This window comes from Cololabis saira, chromosome 9 (genome assembly GCF_033807715.1).
Source record: "Cololabis saira isolate AMF1-May2022 chromosome 9, fColSai1.1, whole genome shotgun sequence".
Classification (NCBI taxonomy): domain Eukaryota; kingdom Metazoa; phylum Chordata; class Actinopteri; order Beloniformes; family Belonidae; genus Cololabis; species Cololabis saira.
In genome coordinates, this window is record NC_084595.1 from 9,360,924 (window position 1) to 9,377,839 (window position 16,916).

At 39.5% G+C, this 16,916-nt stretch overlaps 1 protein-coding gene across 1 annotated transcript in view; it reads right to left on the reverse strand.

The window, feature by feature from the left end:
• Positions 1 to 12,368: 12,368 nt before the first annotated feature.
• The window catches only part of LOC133451396 (leucine-rich repeat transmembrane neuronal protein 4), a 115,213-nt gene continuing 110,665 nt past the window's right edge, over positions 12,369 to 16,916 (reverse strand). Inside the window, exon 3 of the mRNA XM_061730407.1 lies at positions 12,369 to 12,501. The gene's annotated coding sequence lies outside the window, so the exon portion shown is untranslated. The remainder of the gene's footprint in view (positions 12,502 to 16,916) is intronic.

Sequence of the window (16,916 nt, forward strand, 5' to 3'; positions counted from 1 at the left end):
AAAAGCCGAAATGTTAATTTACTTAAAAGGAAGGCACAAATAATTGCCATGAATCGCAGCATATCCGATAATATATTTCTTCTACAAATCCATTGTTATTCCACAAAGAGAGCAGTTTTCAACATTTTTTAGTTTTCTAGAATGCATTTGCCAATTTTATTTCTTTGTAGACGGTTGTTTATTTTTATTAACTGACTACTATTATATATTTTCGCAGGAAAAATATCACTGCTAAAAAAGATGATAGAAGATATTTATTCAGAGAATTTAAGTTTTGAACACGAGGATAGTGACAAAGTAAAACAGTTAAAAGAGAAGTGCTGACTTTTTCGGCACACTGGCGTAAATATCCTGCGCCAATTTAAAAAAAAAAATACACTTAATTGTACTGGAAAAATCTCTAAATCACAAAGAAACACTCTCGGATGTAATAAGAAAGATTTTGCTTTTAATTAAATTTCCTATAAAAAAGCAAAATATTAAAAAAACATACTTGTTTCTGTTTATCTTTGTAAAATGATATTAAAAGTATCTTACATACTGTAATTTGAAAAAAAACGAGAAATTTCAAGAAAAGATCCTGAAGAAATATATTTTACATAATTAGAGTGTAAACAAAGTGCATAGTTCCTTTAAAATTAACTAAACTGATATTGGATTAGATAACAATAGTAAAAAAAAAAAAGAATTAGAGAAAAGTTTCCAGACCGTTTTTGTTATTTTGAACATGCGGCCTGCAAGAAAAAGATTGGTCAAATCCGGCCCGCCAAGCAAAATGAGTTTGACACCCCTGGTCTACACCAAAAATAAGAGGTGTCAAGTAACGAAGTATAAATACTTTGTTACCTTACTTAAGTAGAAATTTTGGTTATCTATACTTCACTGGAGTAATTATTTTTCAGACGACTTTTTACTTTTACTCCTTACATTTTCACGCAATTATCTGTACTTTTTACTCCTTACATTTTAAAAACAGCCTCGTTACTCTATTTCATTTCGGGCCTTTAATAAAAACTATCCAGTTAAATTGCTCCATCCGGATAGAGTGAATGTGGTTGTGGTTGTTTCAGATGTTCTTGTCCAGTTTTGTTCTTACATCCGTTCCCTCAGATTCCTGCAACTAAACTTGGATGTACATTCCAATAAAGGTTAGGATAAATGATAACATGCCTCTGAAGTTTGACTTTTTGCACCATTACAATACTTATAGGCAACTAGTCATCATATCTGCTGCTCTCTGAAACACATGTTAATGTTCAATAGTACACATATATGGTTCTTTAATATATTTGCATTATACTAAGATGCATTCATTTTCAATGGCTTTTGTCCTTAATGGCTTTTTCCCCCTTACATTACTTTTACTTTTATACTGTAAGTAGTTTTGAAACCAGTACTTTTATACTTTTATTTGAGTAAAAAACTTGACTTCAACAGGAGTATTTTTAAACTCTAGTATCTATACTTCTACCTGAGTAACGAATGTGAATACTTTTGACACCTCTGCCAAAAATGTACAAATATTTTGTTTTTTCTATCCTATTTACTACGTCTTCCTGCTGCTGGTCATAGTACCCACGAATGAGTACTATAGCAGCTTCATAAACCAGGAAATATTCTTTTTCAATAAAGCTGTTTCTGATTCTGATCCATCGGGAGCATTAAAAAGAGGCTAAACATTTGACCCTGAAACGGATCAGCGGCGTAATCGATTGCCGCGTGATTTGAGAGGCGGATGGAAAATAAAGTAGCGGGACCAGTGTCACAGTGGGGCTTGTGAGATGGCAAAGGTAATCTCAAAGTGTGGGCATAGTGGCAGCATAACTCCCACGGGAAATCAACTGCTTTAACAGCAGTAGCAGCCGGCAACACAACTCTGAAGTGACAGAGCAGCTCGCACGTGGACGAGGACGGACACAAACACTTCCATTTGACCTTAAACGGAAATATTTCAATTACACGATAGGTTCGCGTGTGGGATGCCGCCGTAGTTCGTGGATGAATTGTCCTCCACATATTACATCTTGCATTATTACGCTGCATGAATATAGGTTTGATTCTGCCTGCAGAAAGGTTTATTGGATTTTAGATCATCTGAATAAAGCATACACTGTTATCAGCAGGTATCTGGAAAGAAGGAAGTATAAACTGTACATAGGAGAAAGAAGCCATCATAACTTTTTACACTTCGTCTACCCTTTACTTTATTATGCTTTTATGAGTCTTGTAAATGCAGAGAGTTCTCTCGATGACCCTGCTGAAATGAGATCAATGGGAGAGGATGAGGGATGAGAGGATTTTAAGCCCACGTACTATAAAGTGTTACATTGTCTAGCTTACTCCGACAGCTCTATGAAGGGAGAAAATGGATTATTTTCTTTCCAGGAAAATGCCAGCCCATTGTAAGAAGGACAAATATGTTGTCGAAATAAATAAAATGTCAAGTGAATAACCAACCAGGAAGCATCTGTTGCCGTTACTTTGACACTTCATTTTTGCAAATTAAGCCCGGGACGGAATTGGATATGAATAACAGTCAGTCAGGCTCTGGAAAAACCTGTGAGCAAAGGGCGTCTATGTAGGAGCGCCGGAGGCACAATAGCCCGCAAAAGAGCTGAACTAAAACACCGTTAGCAATTACAACATTGTCACAAAAGTGTGTAAAATGTTGATAAAAAACAGAATAAAGGATTTGCAAATCTCATAAACCCATTTTTACTTCACACAGCGGTCATATCAAATGTTGAAAGTGTGAAAAAATACCATCATAAGAAAAAACAATAACACACACACACACATATACAGTACATATATTCATACATGCACACATACACACACATAGCCACACATATACATATACACACACTAGGCATGGGCGATATTTTACCGTTCACGATAAACCGTCAAAAAAATTCCCCACGGTAAGAATTTGTCATCTCGCGGTAAAAATGATAAATTCCCGTTGATGACGTTTTTGTGTAAAACTGATTTATGGTTCTGTGGCAGGAAGGAAGGAAGGGAGAAAACAAGGAAAGAAGGAAGGAAGGGACAAAACAAGGAAGGAAGGAAGAAAGGAAGGAAGGAAGGAAGGGAGGAAGGAAGGAAGGAAGGAAGGAAGGAAGGAAGGAAGGAAGGAAGGAAGGAAGGAAGGAAGGAAGGAAGGAAGGAAGGAAGGAAGGAAGGAAGGAAGGAAGGAAGGAAGGAAGGAAGGAAACAAGGAAGGAAACAAGGAAGGAAGGAAGGGAGAAAACAAGGAAAGAAGGAAGGGAGCCAGAAAGGAAGGAAGGAAGGAAGGAAGGAAGGAAGGAAGAAAGGAAGAAAGAAAGAAAGAAAGAAAGAAAGAAAGAAAGAAAGAAAGAAAGAAAGAAAGAAAGAAAGAAAGAAAGAAAGAAAGAAAGAAAGAAAGAAAGAAAGAAAGAAAGAAAGAAAAATATGAGCCAGAAAGAAAGAAAGAAAAAACAATAAATTTCCATTGATGACGTTTAGTAGTATTTAGTATTCTTTTAGAGCAGTGATTTGGCTCCAAAGACTGAATGTGGTGACAGATTTATAGTTACAAAGATGGAGTTGAATTGGTATTTTTTTATCGTCATTTTTATCGTTATCGGGATAAATGCCAGAAATTATCGTGATACATTTTTTAGTCCATACCACCCATCCCTAACACACACACACACACACACACACACTTAGCCACACATACACACACACACACACACACACACACACACACACACATAGCCACACATACACATACATACACACACACGCATACACACACACAAAGCCACACAGACATATACATACACGCATACATACACACTGGCTTGTTCACCTGCATGCTTGCTCTGTAGTTTTTGGGGTTAGTTAGCGGTAGCTTAGCTCAGACTGTGATCGGATCTCGAGATTTGGGTCGATTGCTGCTCGTGTTTTGGTCGGCTCCGTGTCGGTTTCGTGTTTCGTTTGTGGTTTTTGTTGCAGATCTCCAGTGCTCGACGTGTGCCTCCATGTGTATATACGTAATAATGCACATATATACTGTATGCCTTAGGTTTTTACCGGTATGGTATCGATCATTAATATGTGTGCAGACAAGGTAAAAAAAAAAAAAAGAAAAAAACAATAATGTGAAGTTGAATTTGTAGGCAGCAACATGTATGGCAAAGGGAGATGTTAACCACTGTGCACCGCACCGACTTACCTGCTTTTAACAACACAGACACACGTGAACTGAGGAGAAAAGTCGCAGGTGAATTTACATGTTGTTTCATAATGCACCTAATGTTTTCACTTGGTGAAATCTGCAGACAGGCCAGCCCACAAACCAGACTCCTCTAGTATTAAGCCATGCTTTTAGGCCTAATGGATCCAGCATACAGTTTAGTATTTTCTTGCAGAAAGAAAAAAAATATCACTCTACAGCCGATATACAGTATATACACCTCTCAGCACTGATGGTTTACCTGCAGATGTGCATTCCTTAGGCACTAAATGTACCCTGGCATCATAACAAGCTCCCTGCTCTCTCGCGTCCACCGTATGGAGGATTCAAGATTCTCCATTTCCATCCCTGGTTTGGTTCGTCTGACCAGTTTTCCACTTTGAATCAGTCCTTTTCAATTGAGCTTCGGTTCAGAGAGAATGATTGCATATGGATCATGTTCACTTGGGGTGTTTTCTTTGCTTCACACAGCTTTAACCTGCAGCGATGGTGTGGCATTGTGAACGGTGAGAGTCATTTTAGAGAAGCATTTCTGAGGTTGTGCAGTGGTTTCTATTACAGACTCATGTGCCACCTGAAGAGCATGGGCAGCCAGTACTGATCTTCGGCCTTGTCCTGTGCAAAAATGCAAACATTTTAAGATTAAAATATAATTGTAAATGGTGAGATATTAAAAATATGTAGCAATTTGACCCTAAGGAACATTATATAGGTTACACAAGTTACAGTTACTGCTTTTCACACGTTGGTGGACATCTTTTCATCTTGACTTCTGCAACACCCCTGCCTCTCTTAAATGCTCTTTTTAATACCCAATCGTGTCGTTGCGCTGCAGCTAGTTAACTTGATTTGTTCCCTCAGGTGTGTCTTGTTAGGACCGCTCACTCTTCCAGCTTGTTGTTGCTCAGGGTCCAAACTATTTCAGTTTTTTGGCTTGTATCAAATTCACAATGAGCCACTATTTTTCTGATTATGGTAAATAATCTCACATTCAGTGTGTTTTGTAAGTGCTATGTGGGTAAAATATGGGTATAAATTTGAGGTTTTAAAATCTTTGCATTCAGTTTTGATTATATTTTACACTGCATCCCACTTTTTTATTTTTCATCCAGAAGGACAGGGGCGAAAATCCCGGGGGGAACAGGGGGGACAAGTCCCCCCCATTAGTAAAACTGTCCCCCCCTAGAATAATTTGAGACAGAATTAATAATTTTCGAACAATGCAGTAGTATTTAGTAGTGATGCACCAAAATGAAAATTTGTGGCCGAAACCGAAATCGAAAAATAATAATAAACAGTAAAATATCATTACACTTAAAACAAGAGTCATCACCAGAAAAATAACTTGTTATTTGACCGTTTTCACCTGTTTTTAAATAAATTTTCACTTGAAATAAGTAGAAAAATCTGCCAGTGCGACAAGATTTATCTTATAAGCAAAACAATCTTGTTCCACTGGCAGATTTTTCTACTTATTTTAAGTGAAAATCTACTTGAAACAAGTGAAAATTGTTGTTTTTTTCAAGTGATGAGTCTTGTTTTAAGTGTAATGAGATTTTTTTTAACTAAAAATGAGACATTTTAACTAGAAATAAGACAAATATTCTTGTTAAGATTTTGGGTTTTTGCAGTGTATTATGTCAGATGTGCTGTATTATTGCCAACTTCCACCTAATACCATTGTTTTGTATTACTCTAAGAAAGGTCTTCTGCCTGTTTGCGAGATAGAGTTGAAAATGTCAAAATGCTGTATTAAAGGAAGGCTAAAACTTTTATTCCTTGTCCCCCCCTGGATTTATTCCCTAAAATGTTACTGTTTATTGTCCCCCCCAACTATGAAACGGGATTTTCGCCCCTGCAGAAGGAGGGTTACACATTGTCCTTGTTTCTGTGTTAGATGCCTGATTTCAAACGTGTTGTGGTTGATAACCTTTTTAGCTTCTCGTAGTGCTCATCCATGTAGACACACGGGAATGAAAGCTTCTCCATTGCATCCTCCACCTCCCCCTGTTCTGATTCTCCCAACGCTTTTTCTAAACACTTGCAGTGGGCGCAGCGTTCAATCCATCAGTGTCATTAAACTGCTTCACGTGTGCGGCGACGGCGCAGTAAATCCTGCAGCTTGAATCTTTCATGTGTCAGAATGTGCAGTCATAAGCAGATATATCTTCTGGGTGGCCTGCTTAATTTTTCTTTCCAAATAGGAACACAAGACAGGGCATTTGCAACCTGTCTGTTATGAAGCAATCAGGGGTGTGGGTGTAAACAATCAATGCTTCATTTGATTATGATTGAATGATTCTTTTCAGAATCAACTATGAAATATTAATGACGCCTCATGAGAGCAGGTGGACACGAAGCTTAAAATGTGACAAAAAAGAAGCAGAGGAATGATATTTATGCTAAACAATTTACACGAAAATATATCTCAGGACATGTGATAATTCGTGTCACTATTATTTTGCTTAATTATCAGATCAATATCGTTAACAGCTACTCAGCAACGGTCGATTGAACGCCTGCATAATCCAGTCCTCATTAGTTATTGCTGCTGCTCACACTGAGCTCTTGTAGAGCATCAAACTATAGCAGGCATTTCCCGCTGAGATCTTTGTGAAATCAAGTCATTCTTCAAGTCAGACACATGCACACACATGAAACTTCCCCGTTCAAATTGGTTTATCCATCTGAAATGAATGGATTTACTAGATGATCTCGCTAATTAAGCTGGAAAAATCAAATTAATTATCTATGATCTAGTCAAACACGATGAAAAATAAATCAGAAGCATCTTAAATGCAAAGTAAACGTATCAGTTTCAAATCTAATATTCAAAGCTGCAACTGAGAAGTCAGAACACAGAAAAGAGCACAAGCCCCAAAATCTTGGTTTTAAGCACAAACTAAGAACTTGCACGTTGTATTATTTTTGTATTGTATGATTGAAAAATATTTTTCAGTGTCAACATCACAAGAGATAACATCCGCCCTATATGGAGGAGTAATTTGCATGTTTGCTGTACACAAAGTTATATACTGCGACAAGTGTGATAGGGGTTACAGAAAAATAGGAGGATGCTGCTGCTAATGTGCAGCATTAGTTTCCACAGCCAGCCAGTCCTCCACCAACAGGGACACGACCCGTAACCTGCCATCCCACTCGGTGTAGTTACCTAATGAAACACCCAAGTGGCCTCGGTGGAAACAGATGAGCAGATGGAAAGATGCAGCTGTCAGGTCTAAAAGGTGAAGCCATTGCTCAAGCACTTTTCTTTTCTTTTATTTCAAACCGCCAAGCGAAGACAAACTCCTCTGGCTGCAAAAACAAGTCTGATTGTTTAGATGTCCTCGGTAAAATGAACCACTTCTTGCTTGATTTCAGAAGGGACATGTTGCATCTCTCTCTCTTTGATCTTGAGAGTATATATTTGGCTGTCTGAAGTGACTACTAACACCAAACCTCTCACTTTGCCGACTAGTCTAGCGCCCCTTTTCCATTATACAGTTTTCGACTTGACTTGTTTCGTCTCAACTCGCCTCGACTCGCCTTTGGTCCTGGTCGTTTTCCATTACAGTTCAGTAACACTTCAATGTGGATCGGGCCTCGTTCTCGTTCCATCGAGCTCCTTCTTGAATCAGCCGTGAGGAATAAGGAGTAGATTAGAGTCGAGTCGAGCCGAGTAGGTACTAGTGGAAAAACCCCTTAAGATTGAAAAACGTGTAATTTACTGGGCCGTTCAGGTTTGCAGGGTTCTGTGACATTAATTCAATTCAATTCAAGGGGGTTGGGGGGGAAGGGTGCAGCTGGGTAGAGCAGGAAAAGAAATCACAGACCCAGCTCAGAGAGAGACTTGTCCAGCCCCTCCGTCTTCACCTAGACATCATTTCACATGTGGCTCGATGTGCCGTACACATGAAGTGGAAAACACAAAGTTCTGACAATGACTGCGTTTCCATGCATCAATAACCTTTTTAAAACCCGAATATTAACAATAACCTGGTTTTGCACGGCCATGTAAACACCAATAAACCCTTTGAATAACCCGAATTTGTTTTCTGTGCATGCTCTTTTCGCAAGGAATCTTGGTCCTTTGAGTCCAGGAAGTTCTTATAAACACGGAGAAACGCAAGACCACGCCACACTTTTGGAGTGAGGAAGAGACTAATCACTTCATAAATGTAATGAAGGATATGAACATTTCTGCATTTGTAGACGGTAGAAAGTACCGGGATAGCGAGATTTACAAGAAGGTGAGCGAAAAGTTGCGCTAAGCAGCATTTGTTTTGAATTTGGATACAGGAAGAAGAAGCGGAAATGACGGGAATTGCGCCATGATGTTCTGGTTTGATTGAGATATCCCAAATGATTAATTACCAGGTAAACGGAATATTCCGAATGTTTCAGTAACCGGAATATTAGCAATAACCCGAATTTTTACTGTGTGATTTTAAAAGGGGCAATTTTCTGTGGAGGGATGTGGTGTGGAGCTAGGACCCAACACATGGTTGGAAAGGGAGCTTTTGTACGATGTATCTGTGTTATATTGACCAAAATATGTGTGACACTGAGACAACAGGAAGATTTTAACTCTAAAGCCCGATTTATGGCTCTGCGTTAAACCAACGCAGAGCCTACGCCGTTGCCGTGACGCCGTCGTGAACCCTTCGGACTTCTCCGTCACTCCATTTCGCCGCAGTGCAATACCCCCCCAGAGCGCTGGTTGATACTTTGTTTAGCTTCCGGCTTTTCCGGTCAACTATTGGACAACTATTGTGCAAAAAACCAAAACAAACCCCCAAAAAAATAATCACACACACACGAAGAAAAGAGCGCTGAAAGTTCACGTCTGCTTCACGAACCGGAACAGGAAATGCGTGTCTACCAAGCAAACCAATCACAACCCTCTCGGCCTGCGTTGGGTCTGCGTCGCCTCGACACGTAGGTACATTTTTTGGGAGGTTCACGTCAGGCTACGGCATAGCTACGGAGAGACTCCCGCGTAGCACAACCATAATTCAGGCTTTACCGTGGAAGGGCTCAATGCTGAGCTGCTTTACCTCAGGTAACTTTTTCCTGATGAGTTTATATTTTCTCGTCATCAGTTTCAGTTCTTCCCTCACTCGTCATATTTGATCAAACAACCGAGACAGACACATTTACAGTAGCCTAGGTGGTGATGTCATCCTACCTCCTTTACACATACTGGATAACACAAGCTTTACTATAATAATATGTATCCAACATTTGCCATCCGTCCAACCGTCCGTCCGTCCATCCAGCCCTTCATCCATCCATCCATCCATCCATCCATCCACCCATCCATCCATCCACACATCCGTCCGTCCGTCCGTCCATCCATCCATCCGTCCAGCCCTTCATCCATCCATCCATCAACCCATCCATCCATCCATCCATTGATCCATCCATCCATTGATCTATCTATCCATCCATCCATCCATTGATCCATCCATCCATTGATCTATCTATCCATCCATCCATCCATTGATCCATCCATCCATCCATCCATCCATTGATCCATCTATCCATCCATCCATCCATTGATCCATCTATCCATCCATCCATCCATTGATTCATCCATCCATCCATCCATCCATTGATCCATCCATCCATTGATCCATCCATCCATTGATCCATCCATCCATTGATCCATCTATCCATTGATCCATCTATCCATCTATCCATCCATTGATCCATCTATCCATCTATCCATCCATTGATCCATCCATCCATCCATTGATCCATCCATCCATTGATCCATCTATCTATCTATCCATCCATTGATCCATCCATCCATTGATCCATCCATCCATTGATCCATCCATCCATTGATCCATCTATCCATCCATCCATCCATTGATCCATCTATCCATCTATCCATCCATTGATCCATCTATCCATCCATCCATCCATTGATCCATCCATCCATCCATCCATCCATCCATTGATCCATCTATCCATCCATCCATCCATTGATTCATCCATCCATCCATCCATCCATTGATCCATCCATCCATTGATCCATCCATCCATTGATCCATCCATCCATTGATCCATCCATCCATTGATCCATCTATCCATCTATCCATCCATTGATCCATCTATCCATCTATCCATCCATTGATCCATCCATCCATTGATCCATCCATCCATCCATCCATTGATCCATCCATCCATTGATCTATCTATCTATCTATCCATCTATCCATCCATTGATCCATCCATCCATTGATCCATCCATCCATTGATCCATCTATCCATCTATCCATCCATCCATCCATCCATCCATCCATCCATCCATCCATCCATCCATCCATCCATCCATCCATCCATCCATCCATCCATCCATCCATCCAGGTCCTGGCTCCGCCCTGCTCTGCCCAACCACTTGTGTATTTCCTCCCTGGACATCGCCCTGGGGAGATGTCCGTACTTTTGCTCCTGCGTGCATGATTTGGAAAATATTAGCTGAAAAAGGTGCAAGCTTTCCAACACTTTAAATATAAAGCACAAATAAAATTGTTGATAGGCCTGCTAGTACATTATGTACATGTGCATTATGTTTTGGTTTTCCCTGCACGCTCTACGGCGTCTGCAGAGAACAGGAAGTCTGTGTCTGATGGTTCAGGGCGTTAATGGGGTGTGGTTTTTCTCACACAGGTTTAACTTACCTGCAGTTCATCAAAAAGTCGTGTCATTTACAGAAGAAGAAAAAAAAAAGCTGTTGAGCAACCACTGGGATTGATCAATGATGCAAAAACAAGACATGAACCGTCTTGTCTTCAGCACTTTGCTCACACAGCAGGTGGTTCTCGGTCCACATCACTGCTCTCCATGAACGAGACTGTTACCGGTTATATACCACAGTTTATTTACCACATGTAATAATGAGACATCTTGTAAAATATGCACGTGTAGTTACAGGAGTGCACAATCAGATACTTGCTTTAATAATAATAATAATAATAATAATAATAATAATAATAATAATAATAATAATAATAATAATAATAATAATAATAATACTTTATAAAATCAAAAACCATTTATTACAAGAGTGATTTTAAATGAGGGATGAAAAGTAAATATCTTAAGGTCCTTCTAAATATTCTTCTTGTTATTTTATTTCTTTTTTTTTTCTGTCCCAGCTCAATTAGATGAATTTGAATGTAACATTAAGGGGTCACCATGAAAAATAGACTGTACACTTTATATGGCAACGGCTGTCCTTTATATTCAGATACATTTCTCTCGTCTTAGCTCATTTCTTGAAATGGCAGACAGCGTGATGGCAGAGAAAGCAGCGGAAAACCCTTTAGCGTGGCTAATCCTTCATTTGTTCTGCTACTCCACTGCTTATCACGCCATCTCCTGTCTGATGTTTACAGCATTCTGTGTTTGATTTTCTTTACCTGCACATCAAATACCGGGTAATGAGAAGTCGAGAAAATGTCTTTGATACAATTAACAGATCTTAAAAGTTATTATCCTTAATACCCCTTGAGAGGCAAAGCAGAACGTGGAGAGTCATGCTGCTGTTCAGCCTCTGTGGCTAATTGAGGACATTTGGGGTCAGGTAGGCCAGATGCTCACGAACCAATGCTGCTATTCCTTTATTTCCACTGGAGAATTGCTTTTCTTTTTTTGTTAACCCGGATCCAGGATGCTCTGCAGTAGATGAATTGTCTCCTTTGCCTCTTCACCATTCCCAGTTCCCTCCCACACAACCTTTTTTCATTTTTAATTTGTTCAATTTCATTTGAAGTATCCAGCGATCGTGTGCAGCTGAAAATGTTGGGGTGGATGGAGCCTCGCAGCGCACACACAGCTCAGCGGCGGTGGGAGTGAGTCTGGAGGCAAGGCAGCACAGGCTCAGAGGTGAGGGCAGCCGCGGGGCCCGTGCCGTGCAGGGCTTGGCCTGGGCCGTGCAGGGCCGTCCCTGGGCCGTGCAGGGCCGGCCCCGGGCCGTGCAGGGCTGGGCCCGGGCCGTGCATGCCTGGGCCGTGCAGGGCTGGGCCCGGGCCGTGCAGGGCTGGGCCCGGGCCGTGCAGGGCTGGGCCGTGCAGGCCTGGGCCGTGCAGGGCTGGGCCTGGGCCGTGCAGGGCTGGCCCCGGGCCGTGCAGGGCCGTCCCCGGACCTCCCAGCGCCTGTGCGGAGGGTCCTGTCCCCGTATCCTGGGGCAGCAACAAGTGAGCATGGCCGTAATCCAGAACCGACTGCTCACACCTGTACAGGGTCAAGGGATTCAGCTGCCGCAGTATCTAAGACAGAACAGACAGCAGAAAAAACAGAAAGGAGGGGAGAAAAAGAGAGTCACATATAGGACTTCTATAACCATCAACAAAAGCCCCGTGCCAACATTTATCAGCTACTCAGAGTATCTGGAATTGGCTTAATTTACGTGACGCTGTCGTGGTTCAGCTCCGTCATTAGTAACGACTTGGCCGGTGATGCAGCACTGCACCCCAAGACCTGAAATCTGCGGCGCTCAAACACCCAATTTTAGCTGGAGTGATTTATATGCAAGACGAAAGCCTTAAGCAAGAGTGCACACATATTTTCTGCCCTCTTCTAAATGGAGTCAAGGCTCCATTTAGAAGAGAGTGCTTATTACATTGCAAGCACTTTGCTGATTCAAAGACCCCTGTTCATTTTAATGTGCTGGTCTGCTCAGAATTATGGAGGAATTAAATGGAATAAAGCCTGAGTAATATTGATAATAATAAGCCAATGTATAGTACAGACCAAAAGTTTGGACACACCTTCTCACTCAAACAAAAGGGCAAGTGTGTCCAAACTTTTGCTCTGTGCTGTATATTAATGCTTTCACTCAAAATGTGAATGCACTCATGCATCTTGAAATGCACAAAGCAGCATGAGGCATTCTTAGCAGAGCATGTGGGGGTTTTCACACAAACGCTTTTGCTTCAATTCATCTTCACAATGTTAAATGTTCACAACTGGACATGTGGTCTGATTATCAGTAAATAAAAAGAAATATATTGTGAGTAAAAAAACACATTTTGGAAAACACCGCGGGCCAATAGCGCTGTCGCTAGATTAGCTGAGAGTTAGAGTTTAACCCAGTTTTAAATGCAAATGCGACCTAACATGCCACGTGGCCTCTTAAACCCATTTGTCCGTTGTTAAAGGTTAGAGTTTAATCTGCTTTTAACCGAACATGTGACCTAAAAAAGAAACAAATATAAGAAGAAAAAAAATGTCACGGTGCTTCTGAAACCTTGTTGCTCTCTTGCAACTGTGGGTCCGCCTTCTGCTGAAGGTTGAACTCAGTTGCTTTATTTACATACTGTATATATATATATATATATATATATATATATATATATATATATATATATATATATATATATATATAGTACTCGAGTTGTAAAAAGAAATCAGGAGGGATGGTGGATTTTATCATATGGGGACAGATAATTTGTGCTGATTACAAATAATATAATATATTACAAATAATAGCACTGACCAAAACACCTGCAGAAATACTGCAGGAATGACATAGCAGCAGTTAAATGCAGCCTTCTGTAAGCTTTAAATATCCACTGGGCTTACATCAAATACATCAAAACACAACAATAAAAAACAGTTTTCTGAACTTATCAATATGACTCTGTCCTTCACAGGATAAGTAAAATGGATCACTGCAAAAACTCAAAATTTTAACAGGAATATTTGTCTTATTTCTAGTTAAAATGTCTTGTTTTAGTAAGAAAATCTCATTACACTTAAAACAAGACTCATCACTGGAAAAAACAACAATTTTCACCTGTTTCAAGTAGATTTTCACTTAAAATAAGTAGAAAAATCTGCCAGAGGAACAAGATTTTTTTTGCTTGTAATGAGAAGATAAATCTTGTCCCACTGGCAGATTTTCCTACTTATTTAAAGGAAAATCTACTTGAAACAGGGGAAAATTGTCAAATAAGTTATATTTCTGGTGTTGTTTTTATATATTTATATATATATATATATATATATATATATATATATATATATATATATATATATATATATACATACTATATATATATATATATATATATATATATATATATGGCATGCCGTTCAGGAAATTAATATTTGAATATATTGAATGAAACTCCGAATATATTGAATGAACCTTGAATATATTGAATGAACCTTGAATATATTGAATGAAACCCCGAATATATTGAATGAACCTTGAATATATTGAATGAACCTTGAATATATTGAATGAAACCCCGAATATATTGAATGAACCTTGAATATATTGAATGAAACTCCGAATATATTGAATGAAACCCCGAATATATTGAATGAACCTTGAATATATTGAATGAAACCCCGAGTATATTGAATGAACCTTGAATATATTGAATGAACCTTGAATATATTGAATGAACCTTGAATATATTGAATGAAACCCTGAATATATTGAATGAACCTTGAATATATTGAATGAAACCCCGAATATATTGAATGAACCTTGAATATATTGAATGAACTTTGATATATATTGAATCAACTTTGATATATATTGAATCAACTTTGATATATATTGACTCAACTTTGACTGACGTCATCATTAACGCCATCTTGAACATCATATTTGCTGCTGCTGCAAAATATGAGCCAGTCAGCTCCAATCTAGCCACAGAAACCAGAGAAAAAAATATCAGTATCATGTTATAACATGAAACGTTTATTGTTAGAACAATAAACGTTTCACGTTTATGTACTATTAATCACGTGATAGTGTGTTGTGGCTGGAGTCGGGCCGGGCTGAGTCTCATGTGTTCCGGTTGTGAACTGGCATCACCACGACCCAAAACATGGATAAAGTTACTCCACTGTTGAGCTTTCTACGAAATCGCGGTGTACCAGAAGAGTTCCTCTCACGCATGGAACAAGAACATGTGAGTGTATAAAACTTCTTGTGAAAACTTTATTTCACTGCTGTCAAGGCTCAGTCATGCAGCTAGTATAACCTAGTTAACTTAGTCAGCCAGCCAGGGTTACCGGGTAACACCGGTACTATGCACAGTTTTGCATCCCTGCCCCGAATTACCATGTGATTTCTATCAAACTTTGATTTTAAAGTGTCATTACTGAGTGTTAAGGGGTTGAGTTGCCGCGCGATGACGCAATTCTAGCAGGGATGCAAAACTCGGCATAACACCGGTGCAGTTACAACAATTACCAGGAGAAAGAGATGCTGCTTCAAGTCCTCTGTATGGACCGAACTGAACCTACATTCAACCAGAATGACCCTATTTATACAAGAAACCACATTTACTAACATTACAACAAAATCAAGTTATTGGGCTACTTATAAACTGTTTATCCCATAGCCTACATACACTCCAACATCTGCCAAGTAATCTGTATTACATCTACATCTGTATTACAAAGTGCACAGATTTAAGCTTCAGGCCCCAGTATAGTTGTTAAAGGTAGCCAAGTGTGTGTGTGTGTGTGTGTGTGTGTGTGTGTGTGTGTGTGTGTGTGTGTGTGTGTGTGTGTGTGTGTGTGTGTGTGTGTGTCCATAAGAGAACATATCTGCATGTATCATATTGACTCATAACAGGAAGCATTACATTAATCTTTGTTCTTACTGGTATTTTCTTCTACAGGAAGAGCTGCAGCAAGGTGCGCATTTATGGAATACCCACATTATCCGTAACAGCAGAAATGCAGTAGCTCCAAATGGACGTCCAATTCTTATGTACACCATCCCTCGTCTATTTGGAGGACAAGATCACCTGAAAGAGTTCTCTCGGGAAGCAGTGGAGGCTTGTAAACAAGAATGCCAACAAAGTTGTGATGAAACTGTATTCAGCTTGTGTTGCCTTATAATGGCAGAGAAATTCTTACACCCTTCCTGAGAACATACATACTTAAAGCCTTATAAATTTGTCTGGAAATTACAGACAAGCATTCTGACCTGCTGACTGAAATGAAGTGTACTGGTTGTGCGGGAGCGTGTCTACATGTTCCCACAGCCCTATATTCTATAGATCCTATATTCATTTTTTAAAGACATCTGTTTCTGCACCGTCAATCACAGTGCAATAAACACCACTGGTAATGAAAAAGACACAAATTCCAGTTAAATTCAAAGAAATGATCAACTTTAAATAACCATGGATATTTGTTTGTTTACAAATATTTGCATTAAGTAGGAAAAAATAATAATTGGGTGACAACACATTTGCTGTCATATGCAACAACTTGCTGATAAACAGTTTGGCAGATGGAAAATGTATAAGACCAGTTTGCACGTCTTAATCTGTGCAGAAAAAGAGAATATCTAAATGGGTTTAACAAAATATTTTGCCTGCACTGCACATCTGCTCACTTAAAACTATCAAAAAGGGGCCAGGCTCCTGAGTCCCACGTGGCAGTAGAGTTCATTCAGTGCTGTGTCCTGCTCATCATGAGAAGAGGTTCTTCCTGCCCAAACTCTGAGACTGTTGTGTTGTTTGTATCCCTTTATTTTTGTTTTCATGATATAAAACAGACATTTTTTCACTGTTGATACCAAAAACATTTGTCAACCTTCATGTTTCCAATGTGGATTTGTTTTAAATCGTATTTGGATGACAATAATCAGTGAAACTACTAACACTCACTTACTGACAGATTTCTGTCAAATGCCAAAATATGAAAA